The following is a 13714-nucleotide window of genomic DNA, read 5'->3' as shown; positions in this document are numbered from 1 at the left end:
GCTGCCCAGCAGCCCTGTGCCAGAGATGGCCACTCAGCTCAACATCCTTGACTAGCATGGGCCAGAGTTCGTGCTACTCCTGGTAGTGGTGGTTTTAAGCCCTGGCTGGGTGCCAGATGCCCACCAAGTTGTTCTATCACTCACTCTCCTAAACGGGACAGGAGAGAGAGAAATATGATGAGTTGAGATAAGGACACGGAGATCACTCAGCAATTAGTTTCATGGGCAAAACAGACTCAGCGTGGGGAGAAATGGTTTGATTTGTTAATGAACAATCAAAACAGAGCAGGGAAATGAGAAATAAAACCAAATCTTAAAACACCTCCCTCCATCCCTCTTTCTTCTGAGGACTCTCCTTCTTTCCCCCCAGCAGAGCAGGGGGAATGGGGGTTGCGGTCAGTTCTTTACAGATGGACTTTGCCGCTGCTTCTTCTCAGCGTGAGGCCTCCTCACACTTCCCACTGCTACACTGTGGGGTTCCTCCCACGGGAGACAGTCCCTCACAAACTTCTCCAGTGTGGGTCCTTCCCATGGGCTGCAGCTCCTCACAAACTGCTCTGGCATGGGGCCTCCCACAGCGGCAGCTCCTCACACCCTACCCCAATGTGGGTCACCCACTGGGAGAACAGTCCTTCAGGGACAGACTGCTCCAGCCTGAGTCCCTCACAGGATCACAAGTCCTGACAGCAAACCTGCTCTGGCGTGGGCTTCTCTGTCCCCAGGTCCTGCCAGGAACTTGCTCCAGGGTGAGCTTCCCACAGAGTCACAGCCTCCTTCAGGCATCCACCTGCTCCGGGGCCATGGGGTCCTCCACAGGCTGCGAGTGGGTCTCTGCTCCCTGGTGGCCTCCATGGACTACAGGGGCACAGCTGCCTCACCATGGTCCTCACCACAAGTCACAGGGGAGTCTTTCTTTCAGGGCCTGTGCACCTCTTCCCCTCCTTCTCCACTGACCTTGATGTCTGCGGAGATGTTTTCACATTCTCACTCCCTGTTGCTGCTGCACCACAACTTCTTCCCCTTCTCAAACACTTTATTCACAGAAGCATTACCTCCATCTAATTGGCCAAGCCTGGGTCAGCCTCAGGGTCCATCTTAGAACTGACTGGCATTGGCCCTTATCAGCTACAGGAGAGGCTTCTGGCAGATCTTTGTTTAAAGAAACCAGCCTTGCAGCGCACCTGCTACTGAAACCTGGCCCAGGCAAAACCACTACACCTGGCCAGGCAAAGCTGGGGAAGCTCTGCTCCCCAAAGCCCTCGGAGAATGACGGATGGGTTTTGAAGAGGAGAACACTTTTGTTTCTCAAAGCAAGCAGAAGGAAGCATGCAGACTTCTTCAGGTTTAAATGGATCTTGAAAACTTCTTTGAGGTAATTTAGTGTTGTCTGAAGAGAGGAGTAATTTACATTTTCTGTTGTTTCTTGGATGCAGGAGAAAAAATAAAAAGGGGGAAATATAAGTGGCTGCATTATCACAGTTGCTTGAATTCCAAAACAGCCCTGGTATCCGTCTATTGCCAGCACTGGCCTCCATTTTCAGCCACTTGTTACCTACAAACAAACTGCTTCTGCACAGGAGGAGGAAAACCAAAAAAGAAAGTGTAAACTAAAACCTGGAATATTTTCAATTGTCTTTGCCTCAGATTTATGTGAGGATTGTCCTTAAGAAACCCATTTGAGACAGGTTTATGAAGATATTTTAAAAGGTCAGGATATTTTTAAGCACTGTTAAGCTGGAAAGATGCCCCTACCATATTGAAAAATGTTTTTCATGTCTTCCAAAAATAAAGAATATGTAAAGCAGAAGAGGAAAAATAATAGTGGGAGAGTATTAATTTTGTTTCAAGTGCTATAAAATAAAGAGCTGCATGTGTGTGTGTGATTTAAATAAAACTGACCAGAATTTAAGCTGTTCCACACTTTAGAGTTGTTCTCTCTTGAGCTCCAGGATGGGAGCAGAGGGGCAAAACCACAGACCCAAGAACCAAATAGTCTCTGCAACAGATCATGGTGACAAAACCACAGACTGGGACCAGTCTGATTAACTGCTCAAAAATGAACCACTCAGTCTAACACAGTGCTGTGAGCCACAGCAGGAAAATCAGACTAGCTGATGAAATGATTTTACAGGAGCAGAGTGAGACAATGCAGCACCTGCTTGCCCATGCCATGACACGAGGTGCAGCCAGAGAATGAGGTGTCCGTCGGAGCAGGGTTGCCACAGGGTCCTGCAAAGCCCATTCCCAAAGCCCTGCCAGGCTGCAGGTATTGCTGCAGGGGTGGTGGAAGCAGCAGCTTGCTCTGCCTGCCACGGTGCTGCTTAGTTTTAATAAAGTATTTTCTTTCTTTTCTTCTCCTTGGGAACACATGTGGCTCCATAAATGTCAAAATTCAGCATCTTGCTCTCTCTGGTCCTTTGCAACCAAAATGAAGGGATGTTTATAGATTGGCTGGAGAGAAAGCCACCTCCCTGTCTTAAATTATCTCAGTAGCACATATTCAGTCAAAGGGCATAAACTGAATAAACTACACTGCTTACATTTAGATGCCTTCTCTATATGAACCAGGGAAGGCTGGTCAGAGAGGCAGCATCTTTCCCCTGGATCGGGATAGATGGAAAGAATAAATGAGCTGTCCTAATTTGGGACCAGTGGGACATGGACTCCCCAGTGATAGAGTGATAGAGAACTTATGAACAGAGTCCTGCAGAGGGGTACCAAGATGATCAGGGGGATGGAACATCTCTTTCAGGAGGAAAGGCTGAAAGACCTGAGGCTGTTTAAGCTGGAGAAGACAAGATTGAGAGGGGACCTTATCAATGTTTATAAGTACTTAAAGGGCAGATGTTGAGAGGATGGGGTCTTTTTGTTGTAGTGCCCAGTGACAGGACAAGTGGTAATTGGCACAGGCTGGAGAACAGGAGGTTCCAAGTGAACATGAAGAGAAACTTCTTTCCTGTGTGGGTGAGGGAGCCCTGGCACAGGTTGCCCAGGGAGGCTGGCGAGTCTCCTTCTCTGGAGGTTTCAAAACCTGCCTGGACACATTCCTGTGTAAGCAGATTGAATTGAACCTGCTTTAGCAGGGGATTTGGACTAGATGATCTCTAGATGGTACCTTTCAACCTCCACCATTCTGTGATTTTGTGATTCTGTGATTCTGTGATGATGTGATTCCATGATTCTGTGATGATGTGATTCTGTGATGCTGTGATGCTGTGATGCTGTGATGGGATGCAGCAGAACCCATCATGGCACAAGATGTGCTTGTGTCACAGACTGCTCTGGGCTCACCAGCCTGTTGGCAGGGATGGGAGGTCACCATGAGGAGGCAGCTGTCAGCTTCCTCATTCAAATTCCTGGTGTGCAGATAAAGGCCCAATGTACAAGCAGAGGAGCTGGGCATGTCTATGTTTGAGAGTCTGCTCAATGCACATTTATTCCATCATGGAAATACCCAGGAGATTTGCAGGCAAGCCTCCAAGATGAATATGATGATGTCCAATGTGTATTTCTCACCTCACTCAAAAGGGTACAGCAATTTGACATCTCATTTTGGCATCAAGTGTGGCTGTAAGAATTACAGACTGAACTGATCATCTATCAGGCTACCAGGACAGAGGCTTCCTGCTTGTTTCGGCCTTTTGCCCAGGAGGAAAATTGGTTGACAAATCCATTCCTGTTCAAAACATGAAACGAAGGCACAGAGCAGCTCTTCCAGATCTCATGGCGCCTCACACCACACTGCCAAAAACCCCCAACTGCCTCTGCAGCCAGAATTCCACTCTGGGAAGCACCTACCATGGGCCTCTTCTTGATTCTTATACACATGCTTGCTCTTAGAAGGTGGCAAGGTTGGTATTAAAACAAATCCTGGACCTGTCACTGAGCATCACCTTGGGTTTTGGCACAAATGGGAAAAAGGAAAGACTGGGCTACATGCACAGATTGAGTCCACCCTAAAACTGAAATTTCTTTGCTCACATCAGCAGAGATAGGCAGCTCCAGACACTCCTGTTTTCATCTCATTTCCACAACCATCCATATCTTTCTATCAACCTGAGAAGGAATGTTGCTTAAATGATGTGGCTAAGGCTAATAGCCGCTGGGAAAAGCTCAACCCTTTGTTTTCCTCTTGTTCCATGGGCTACCTTCACCTGGGGGCACTCCACAAGTTTCTTCCACAATTCATAAAAAGTTGTATGACTTTTGTTTATTAAACTACCAGTGCTTTAATTTGCTTCTCCTCAAGTGCATTGATTAATTTGAGAATGCAGTCTGTTCATCTAGGAATAAAGCGGGTTTCTTTTGATTTATTCATCTACTCAGTAAAAGACCATCAAGTTTCTAAAGTATTTCTTTCCCTAAAAAATATCAAAAAGCAATTAAGGCAAAATCAAATGCTTTCCCATAATTTGATTGCTGTCATCTGTATTGATTTAAGAAGGTGCTAGTTGATTTCTGTGATTTTTTATTATTATTATCATTGTTGTTGTTTTCTAACTGAAGTACTACTGGAACTACTGGCCATAAAACACCCAAGGAACCCAGAACACGGCTGTGCCCCCAGTATTGCTTTTAAGCCTGGTTGTTTCCTTCTTTTTGTCTTTTTTGCTTTGTTTTGAGTCTGTTATACTGTTAATGAAGGACAACTTGTGCCTGAGGAATGAGTCCCTCATCATGCTCTCAGAAAATTAAAGCCTTGTCCTCACACACTAGGAAGGTGTAGCCTTACTACACAGGGAAATTCCCATCCATCTGGTCAGTATTCTGCATCTCCAGGGAAATATTTACTACCATTTGAGATCTGTTTTGCATTCCCTCACCAGAGCTGCCTTGCTCTTATGCACTTCACATCCCCCAGGGCACCATCACTGTTTGAGGATGCCTTGGCTGCTTGACAAAGGCCAGCATCACCTGATGCTGAGTAGGTTAAAGAGGAATTTCACTATCAGTAATTTTGACAAGAAGGATTTTTCAGAGTTTAGGGAGGGTGGTTTAACAGTATGCCACTGTCATGGTTTTCCAAGGAGCCGCTTTTGTTTGGTAACAGGGGGAGAGGGCTGCAGTGCAGACCCAGTAAAGAGTTCTCCCACAATGAGTGGGCACATCTTCAACCAGATCAGGTTGCTCAGAGCGCCAGAGCACGACCCAGCTCAACCTTGAATGTTTCTCGGGATGGGGCATCTGCCACCTCTCTAGGTAACCTTTTCCAGTGTTTTGCCATCTTCATCATAAAAAAGGTCTTCCTTATACTGTCATGGGTTTGTGTGGAGCTGTTTCTGGTAGCGAGGAAGGGGCTGTAAAGATGGCTCCTGAAGAAGTTGCTCAAAACTCTCCCCAGCTCTGAGCCAAACCCACTTCTGGGAGTGAGACAATTGAGAGCCTCCGCAATCACTTTTTAAGGAGTTGAAAGAGGAGGATTCTTCCTGTTCTTTCTTGCTGTTCCTTCTTCTTTTCTGGCTGATGGTGGTGCAAGGAGTTGGAGAAGAAAGAGAAGTGACCACAGAGACCCTAAGGTCAGCAAGGGAAGAGAGGAAGAGGTGTGCTGGAGCAGAGACTTCCCTGCATCCTGTGGAGTGATGAAGCTGGGAGTTGTTGGCAGCTCATGGAGGACCCCATGCCAAGGGTAGTGACTGTGCCCAAATGAGGCCTCGAATTTGTGGGAGGGCGGCATTGCAGCAGAAGGTGCCCAGAATGCTGCTGCCACAGAGGAGTCTCATGCTGGAGGAGTTTGTGAGCAGTAGCCATAGCTGTTGGGAAGAACTCATGCAGAGAAGTTCATTAAGGACTGTATCCCATGGGAGGGACCCCATGTTAGAGCAGGGGGAGAATGCCAGGGTTTGTCCTCATCTGAGAAGAGAGAAGCAACAGAGTATATCTGTGAGAGACTGACCACATGCCCCACTCCCTGCCCCCTGAGCCATTGAGGGGGGAGGAGGTAGAGATATTGGGAGCAGTGAGCTGGGCCCGGGAAGAAAGGAGGGATGGGGGAGAGAGGGATCTTAAAGTGCTGATTATATTTTTCTCATCATCGTGCTCTAGTTTTGCTTTCTAACCTGTTTCTAGTAGGCAGTAGAATAAACTTTCCTTACTTTCCTCTCTAAGTTGAGTACTGGAGTCTGTTTTGCCCGGAACAGTAATAGGCAGTGAGTCCTCCTTGCCATTGTCTCAATCCACAAGGTTCATGGTTATTTTTTTCCTTCCATCTCACTGGAGCCTACACCATCCTAAGGATGGATGGGGGGCAGTGAAAAAGAGACTGTCATGATGCTTCACTGCCAGCTAGGCCAAAACCATGAAATGTTGAACTCTTCAGTTCAAAACAATTATACCTTCTCATATCACTACATGCTCTAGTAAAAATTTTGTCCCCATCTTTCTTTTAAGCCCCTTTAGGTACTGGCAGGCTGCTCTAAGGTCTCCCCAGAGCCTTCTCTTCTCCAAGCTGAACAACCTTATCACATTCAGCCTTTCTTTAATGCACATTCATTTTGCAACTAGACTTAATTTGTCTTCATCTAGCTATAAAGATTATTGGAGGAATTAGGTGCATCTAGAGACAGTGATCAGATACACCTTTAGTATCAATATGGACTGTGAAAAATGCTACACCCTGCCTTTGGGAAAAGTCTAGATCAAAGCACAGTGAGGAGAAAGGGGAAAATTAACTGTTTCTGTTTCTTACAGTATTTCTGAAGGCTTCCCTGCAGCATCCACCCAGCTGCCTGCTCCAGCAAGAGTAGGGACTGTGCTGCTCCCAGGTAGAGCTGCCTCCACACTGGGAGTCACTCGAGGTCCCATTGGAACTGTTCTGTCTTTTTGCTGGTTAAAGGTGGGAAATGGAGCTGCCCTTCCAGGGAGTAAGAGGTTTTTAAACTCTGAAACATCACCTCAGCAATGTTTTAGCAGCTGTGTCTGAACCCAGGGCTGAAGGTGCTGCCCAGAGCTATGTGCAAATGAAACCATTTCAGTTTAGCCTGGAGAGAAGTGCAGGATGAGGCCAGAAACCATGTACCAGGCAGAAAGCCTACAGCTGAATCAAGAAAGATGTAGACCAGGACCTTATCCCCTCATATGAATCTGTCTTTCTGCCTAAATCACCCTGATTTTCTTCTCATGAAATGATACAGAAAGGGTTTATCAAGCCATTTATTCTGCAGGTAGATTAGGAATAGAAAAGATCCTGTGCTTTAGTTTGAGCTAAAGAAAGCAAGATTTTTTTCTGTTTCACAGCTTTCTGGTTGAGGTTTCAAACTGAGCCCATCACTCAGGTGTGAGGAGACCCGTCTCCACCCCCACTGATGCTGAGAGGAGTACCAGGTCACAGTTTCCCTGTAAGGTTGTTGTCATACCCTGAAATGGTGAGAGTACTTGTGAAACACCAAAAAGCACTTCCCCTTTGTTGTTTGTGTTAATTGATGGCACAAATTCCCCTTCTGCAGGCAGAACCCAGCTCCTCACCTTCATGTTTCACCCCTGCTCATCCAAAGTGTATCCCTCCCTTTGCCATCTCTGATGCAGCAGCAATAGTGTCCCTTGCTTTTACATCTCAGCCCTTCTCAAAAAGCTTCTAAGGGAAGGGCAGTAGAAAACCTCCACATTTCCCTGTTCCCTTTGTTTTTTTCTTTTGCACTAAATTGTACACAAACAAGAAAGCAACTTAAATAGCATGCCTTTCAGGGCACATGTTTCATAATACTATAGAGAGTATAAGCTTTTAAAGCAATTCTCTCCATTAAAATTAAAGCCAACTGCTCTGAATGGCATTTGGGAGGCTCGACGGGGGCAGAGGGATGCTGATTTCCATGGTACTCCTCTACAGCTTGTTAGCAGGCGTTACAAAACATATGCACTTCCCTTAAAAACACAGTTAGGAAGTTATTATCCATCCTTGAAATTATTTGACAGTGTGTGCATTTGCATAACCACGGCAAGGGAATTCTGCAACCGCTTGCATGCAGGTGTATAGAAAACTGATAAATCAGAGTCCTCCAGGGAATTGTCCCATCTCCCAGCACCTGGCCCTTGGCCCAGGGTACAGATGGGGAACTTGGTCCACAAGCTGCACTTTTGTGATACATACAGTTATTTATCAATGGGGCTTGTCTTCATTCCTGCAGGGCCAGTGATATAAAAAGTCCCATAAAACCTGAGACGAGATGAAGAACTGCAGAGGGCCTGGAGTCTTGGGAAAGCAGATGGGACATTAACAGTTGGCATTGGCACGAGTGTTTTTTCCGATATTCACATTCCTTCGAGATTTTTGCAAACCGTGCACATCTGTCAGAAGAACCCTTCCCCCCACAAAAAAATATCAGAAATCTTAAAAGTTTACATTGCCAAAGCACTGTTAAACCGTTCCTTCTATTTTTTTCTTTCTGAAAAGTTGATATTGTGGTACCGCAGATCCCAGTGCAGGTATCCCAAACAGAGAAGAAAATCATAATTAATAAACGTTATTTTCAAAGGCAACCTGGTTTTAGGACTCAATAACATCTTGACTTTATTATCCTGCATCTTGAGACTTAGCAAGACCTGAAGCAAATGCTATGCCTGCTTCATATCCCTGGGCCAGAAAACACCAAAGAAAAGCTGAAGGACTTTCACGGTAGCCCAGTACCCTGAGCATCAGCGTTTCTCTAGCCTCTCCCTCAGTTACAGAGCAAACAAAGCCCAATGGGAAATCCTAGACAGAGTAATTTTCATTACAGCTACCTTCCAGCAGAGACCCCATGTGATTTCAAAGAGCAATAATGATCTAGATATATTTTGATAACGAAAGTATGCATTATGTTTGCACACCTAAAGCACTTTTCAAACCCAACTGCTTTAAGTTGTACTTTCACTGTGTGGAGAGACCCACATTTTTCCACATTTAACTACAGTATTTTCAACCAGGGGGCATTTTGTTCTATAGCAATCCTTTAACACTGTTAGTAACATTTAACTCAGCATGAAGTATAATCGTAACAGCCATCTATTTATTTGATGGAGCTGGTAAACTGGAAGAAACACAAAGGAAAGGAGAAGAAAGGGGCTGAGCCCAGAGAAGTACAGGAGCTACCAGCTGAGGTCTGAAATCACAGACTTTTGCTGCTAAAGGTAAAAAGCAGGGTACTGGATTTCAGTAATAAACTCTTTCAGGGACAAAAATATGATTAAGAGATCTCTTTTTTTCGAGCTCTGAGGTCACAAGTCCTGCAAAGATGGAGAGTTGATTGCCATTAGCAACGAGCAGTAGAAAGCTTTTGTGTAAAAGCTCAGCAGGAATTCATTTTGGTATCTATTCAGTTTGTACATGTAATTGAGAGGCTTTTTGCATTGTTAAACTGGACACACTTGCTCTTGCAGATTAAAAATAATGAAAACCGGACCTGAGTATCATGTGTTGCTCTAAGGACCAGCCACTTCTCCCCAGTCTGCACTGTTTGCAGATCAAGCTGCATTAGACAGATTTTAATTCACTGCAACTATTGTTGTACCATAATCTTTAAGACTAACAAAAAGAGACATAAGAGAGCAGCCCATTGTTGAAGGGTGAATGAAGGTGGTCAGAACATTAGTTCTCAGTCCTGGGGTGTTTCTGAAGGGCTGCAAATGTCCAGCCTCCAGCATTCTGCTGACTGGACCTCCTGGACAAGCAACTAAGATTGGACTCAAGGCACTTGCTTAATAGCAGCAGAGTTTTTTATTACAAGTGCACTCATGCCAGACCCATACAAACCTCTTCATCTTTTGTAGCAAGGTCTATAATGAGTATTATTCTCCACAGTGAGATCAGAGACTTTCTTGGAGAAGGTTTCCTCATTAGGGGTTTGCTCTGAGGATGGGGGACATCCCTTAGGCTGGCTGTGAGGTGCTTTTGGCCCTCTGCCCTAGAGGGCCACCAAGAGTCCTTGAAAGTCTCTCAAAGAAAATGCTGCACCCTCAGGAGACCACAACAGCAACAGTCTGGCTCCTGACTCCTCTGGAATGTGAGAATTACTCCACTCAACTATTTCAATAGAAGTGCCTTTGACTGTTGTCAGGTGCTATAGATACTGAAAAGAGATAGACACTTCTTCCTTCACTATAGAGGGAGTCTCCACCAGTCTTGTAGAAGGAAAAAGTGAGGCTTTGAGGCAAATTCAGTATTTTCTGGAGATTTTTCTCTGCCTTTGAAAAGTTGCTAATGTGAGGCCCAACAGCCCAGAGCAATTTGGCTCAAGAATCGCAGAGGTCAGCATTTCTATCTTGGAGCATCTGAACTCCTATATATACCACTGGTTTAGGCCCATCAGGGAACAAAGGCCACGATTAGCCTCAAGTACCGAAGAGGCTGAGGACTGCTCGAGGGCAGGGGGAGCTTAATTGCCACTTAAGGTTCAGGACAAAACAGACCAGGCCACTCGGTTTGGGGAAGAAAACAGAAAATAATTTAATGCAACATCAACTAAAACATACCCCCAAAAACCCAAAACATAACCAAAATGAAACAACACAGAGTAATACATCAATGAAGAGTCCAATCAGCCTTTTTAAGAACACCTTCTTGCCACACCTCCCCTCTTCCCGGGCTCAGAGCCCTGATCCCGGGGTTTTTACCTTGCCCCCCCCGAACGGTTCGGGGGGGCAGGCAGTGGGGGTTTCAGTTAGTCTGTTCCCGATAGCTTCTGCCCTTTGGCCCTCCTCAGGACGGGTGAACTCCACACCAGTCCTCCCTGCGAGTCCGTGGGGTAACTCACACGCATGGCAGCCCTGCATGACTGCTCCGACGTGCACCCATTCCAAAGGCTGCAGCTCCTCTCTGCCTCTCGTGTGGGGCTGCTCTGCGGCGCGCAGGCTCTCCAACACGGCCTGGGCCATGGCCGTCTCCCCACACAGTCCCTCGCCCGTCCGGGCTCACTCACATGGAGCTGCTGGTAACTCTCGGTCTTGCCATGGATCTCCATAGGTTTCAGGGGCACAGCTTGTATTCTCGCCTCGGCTTGCAGAGGAGTCTCTGGTCTACTGCTTCTCCTTCCTTCCTCCTTCTCTGGCTGAAGGGTCCGCGTGGTTGCCTCCATCTTGTATCACTCTCACACCTCCCGACTCGCATTCCAAATTCCCGTCCCCTAAATAGTGGTGGCAGAGGCGCCAGATTGGCCCAGCCGGGCCGGAGGTGGGTCTGAACCCAGGAGCCGGGGGAGGGTCTTCACTGCAACCCGCTCCCCCTGTTACTAAGCCAAAAGCTGCTCCTTGCTAAACCAGAACAACCACACATCTGTGATTGATAGGCTTGGAAAAAAGATAGTCAGAAATGCATAATTTTTTTGAGGGAGCTGTATGTGCCCCAGTGCAATGGCTGCCATACCTTACCCTGGTCCCCTTGGTTGTAGTTAATATCAGCAAGAACATAGCTCTCTGGCCAGAAGCCACAATGTGGACTTTTACCCCATAGCTTACCCTCTTGGAAAGAATTTCATGGAACCACAGAATTGTAGAATCACAGAATCATTACAATTGGAAAAGACCTTTAAGATCATCATGAAATACCCTGGCAGAAGTGTTACCCCTGCAGCCAAGGTGCTGCAGCACTGCTCTTGCTGCCACCGCATAAGCAACACAGGTAGGTCCTCTCTCTCACAGGCTGTGCCCTTGGCTGCAGTGTTCTCAGAGCGAGGACCTTCACCTGCAGCCTTGGGAACCTCTAGAGATCATCCAGTCACAGGTTCACTCGATCAGGTCACACACGAAGGTGTCCAGGCAGGTTTGAAAACCTCCGGAGAAGCAGACTGCACATGCTCCCTGGGCAGCCTGTGCCAGGGCTCCCTCACCCTCACGGGAAAGAAGTTTCTCTTTGTGTTTAAGTGAAACTTTTTGTGTTCCAGCTAATGTCTATTACCTCTAGTCCTATTGTTGGACACTATAGAAGTGTTACCCAATCCTCCAGGGCTCTCTCAACCTCACAGGAAAGAAGTTCCTCACCTTCAAGTGGAACTGTCTGTGTTCCATCTTGCATTCATTACCCCTTGTCCTGTCACTGGGCACTACAGAAAAAAAGACAGCCCATCCTCATGGACATCTGCCCATTAACTATTTACAAGTGTTGAAAAGGTCAACACTTTGGTTCCTTTTCCTTTTTTTTTTTTTTACATCCATGGTGCAGAACTGTTTTGAAAGCAAATTATGGATTTTAGGTTTATTCATTTTTCTTATTATTTCTACCTTTCTTTTTCTTTTTGGTTTCCAATAAACACAAATAGGGGAGCAAATGATGAAAGGAGAACTGAAGTGCTTTCTCCTTTTCCACGGGGCTAATTTTTGAAAAATAATCATCTCTTCATCTCCTCTCCCAGGAGTATGTTCATGGGAAGTTCTAATTAAAGAGAAAGCATGATGGTTGAAGCCACCCTTGCCGTCCGTGGTGACAGGTAGCAGGCAGCACGGGTCATGCAGCCATGCACAATGGCAGCAGCTCTTTCCTTGTGGCTTTTCTTGGCCCCAGCCCAGGCAATGCAAGCATACACAGGGGCCCTGACAGCTCTGCCATTAAGACCCTTCATGATTTTTCCCCAGTGCCTGGTACATGAAAGCTCCATCAATGCAGCTAATGGTTGCAGAGAGGTGTGATGTACTTTTCCTGTGGCAGGCATGGTTAAGACAGAGAAGCAATATAGTAGTGTTGCTGCCATGCATCCCTCCATCTAGGGTTTTCCTAACACCACCACAAGAATAACCTCCAGAACAAGGACTTTTTACTTTAGCACTGCTACATCACCACGGGAGGAGCTCTTCTGTTTTAGTTATGCAGAGTTCAATTGCAAGATACATCGATATCAATATGATCTCTGAGGTCATTTACTCAGGAGAGATGTTTGGAGGCCGAGGCAGCCCCAGCTCTGAAGTAAGGCAGCAATCACCTCGAATGAGCAGGTGAACAGCAGCTCCTTCCTTACAGGATGATTGCTCCCGCAGCTCAGTTACATGGCCTGTGGCTACAGACATAAGGACTTGAGCTATGACAACAACCTCCAGGGATGTGTTTTTTAAGCTTCCTTGAACTTACTCTTGTTTGCAGCCTGACACAGCATTTGCCAAGAGATGATACTCTGCCGCTGCTGTGGATACCAATGTTGCTATCACCAGACCCAGGCTGTCTGTCCATCCACCCATACTGCCACGTGAGCCCCTGTTTGCTGGCTCTAATACACATTTTCAGAGTATGGAAGAGTACTGTTACTATATAATGCACTCAATCATAGGAACATGGTAGAGATGAAGAGGGATTGGCAGAGCTTCCCCAGGGGAAAGTTACCTACATGGACCTGGCCTTACAAGCAAGGAGTGATATTTATTCACTCTTACAAGCCAAGAATAAGCTGTCTGGAGCAGATCCAAGATGACCTGCTTCTCTACTGAAGAAAATGCATCAAATCAAACTCATGCTTGCGCCTCTGCCCTCAACCATTAGTGGGAATTAGTATTTCTCATGCAACCTCCTCCTGGCGTTTTATCTTCATACACCAGCCCTGGCTGGTGAGCTGATCCTGCTTGAGGATGCACTTCATGACTTATTTTACACTGCAGGATTGTTCTGCTGCACATGTGGAAAGCAGGGACCATTTTGTAATAGTAGAGCAAACTAGCCAATGCAGGCAGATAGAAAGTGCACCACAACACCTGCTCTTTGACTTTCCTTCACCTTTCCATAACCATCGTTGCAATACTTTCCCGGAACATGAGCCAGCAGTGT

This window comes from Colius striatus, chromosome 1, assembly GCF_028858725.1.
Source record: "Colius striatus isolate bColStr4 chromosome 1, bColStr4.1.hap1, whole genome shotgun sequence".
NCBI classification, from domain to species: Eukaryota; Metazoa; Chordata; class Aves; order Coliiformes; family Coliidae; genus Colius; species Colius striatus.
Note: the sequence above shows the minus strand (reverse complement) of the source record.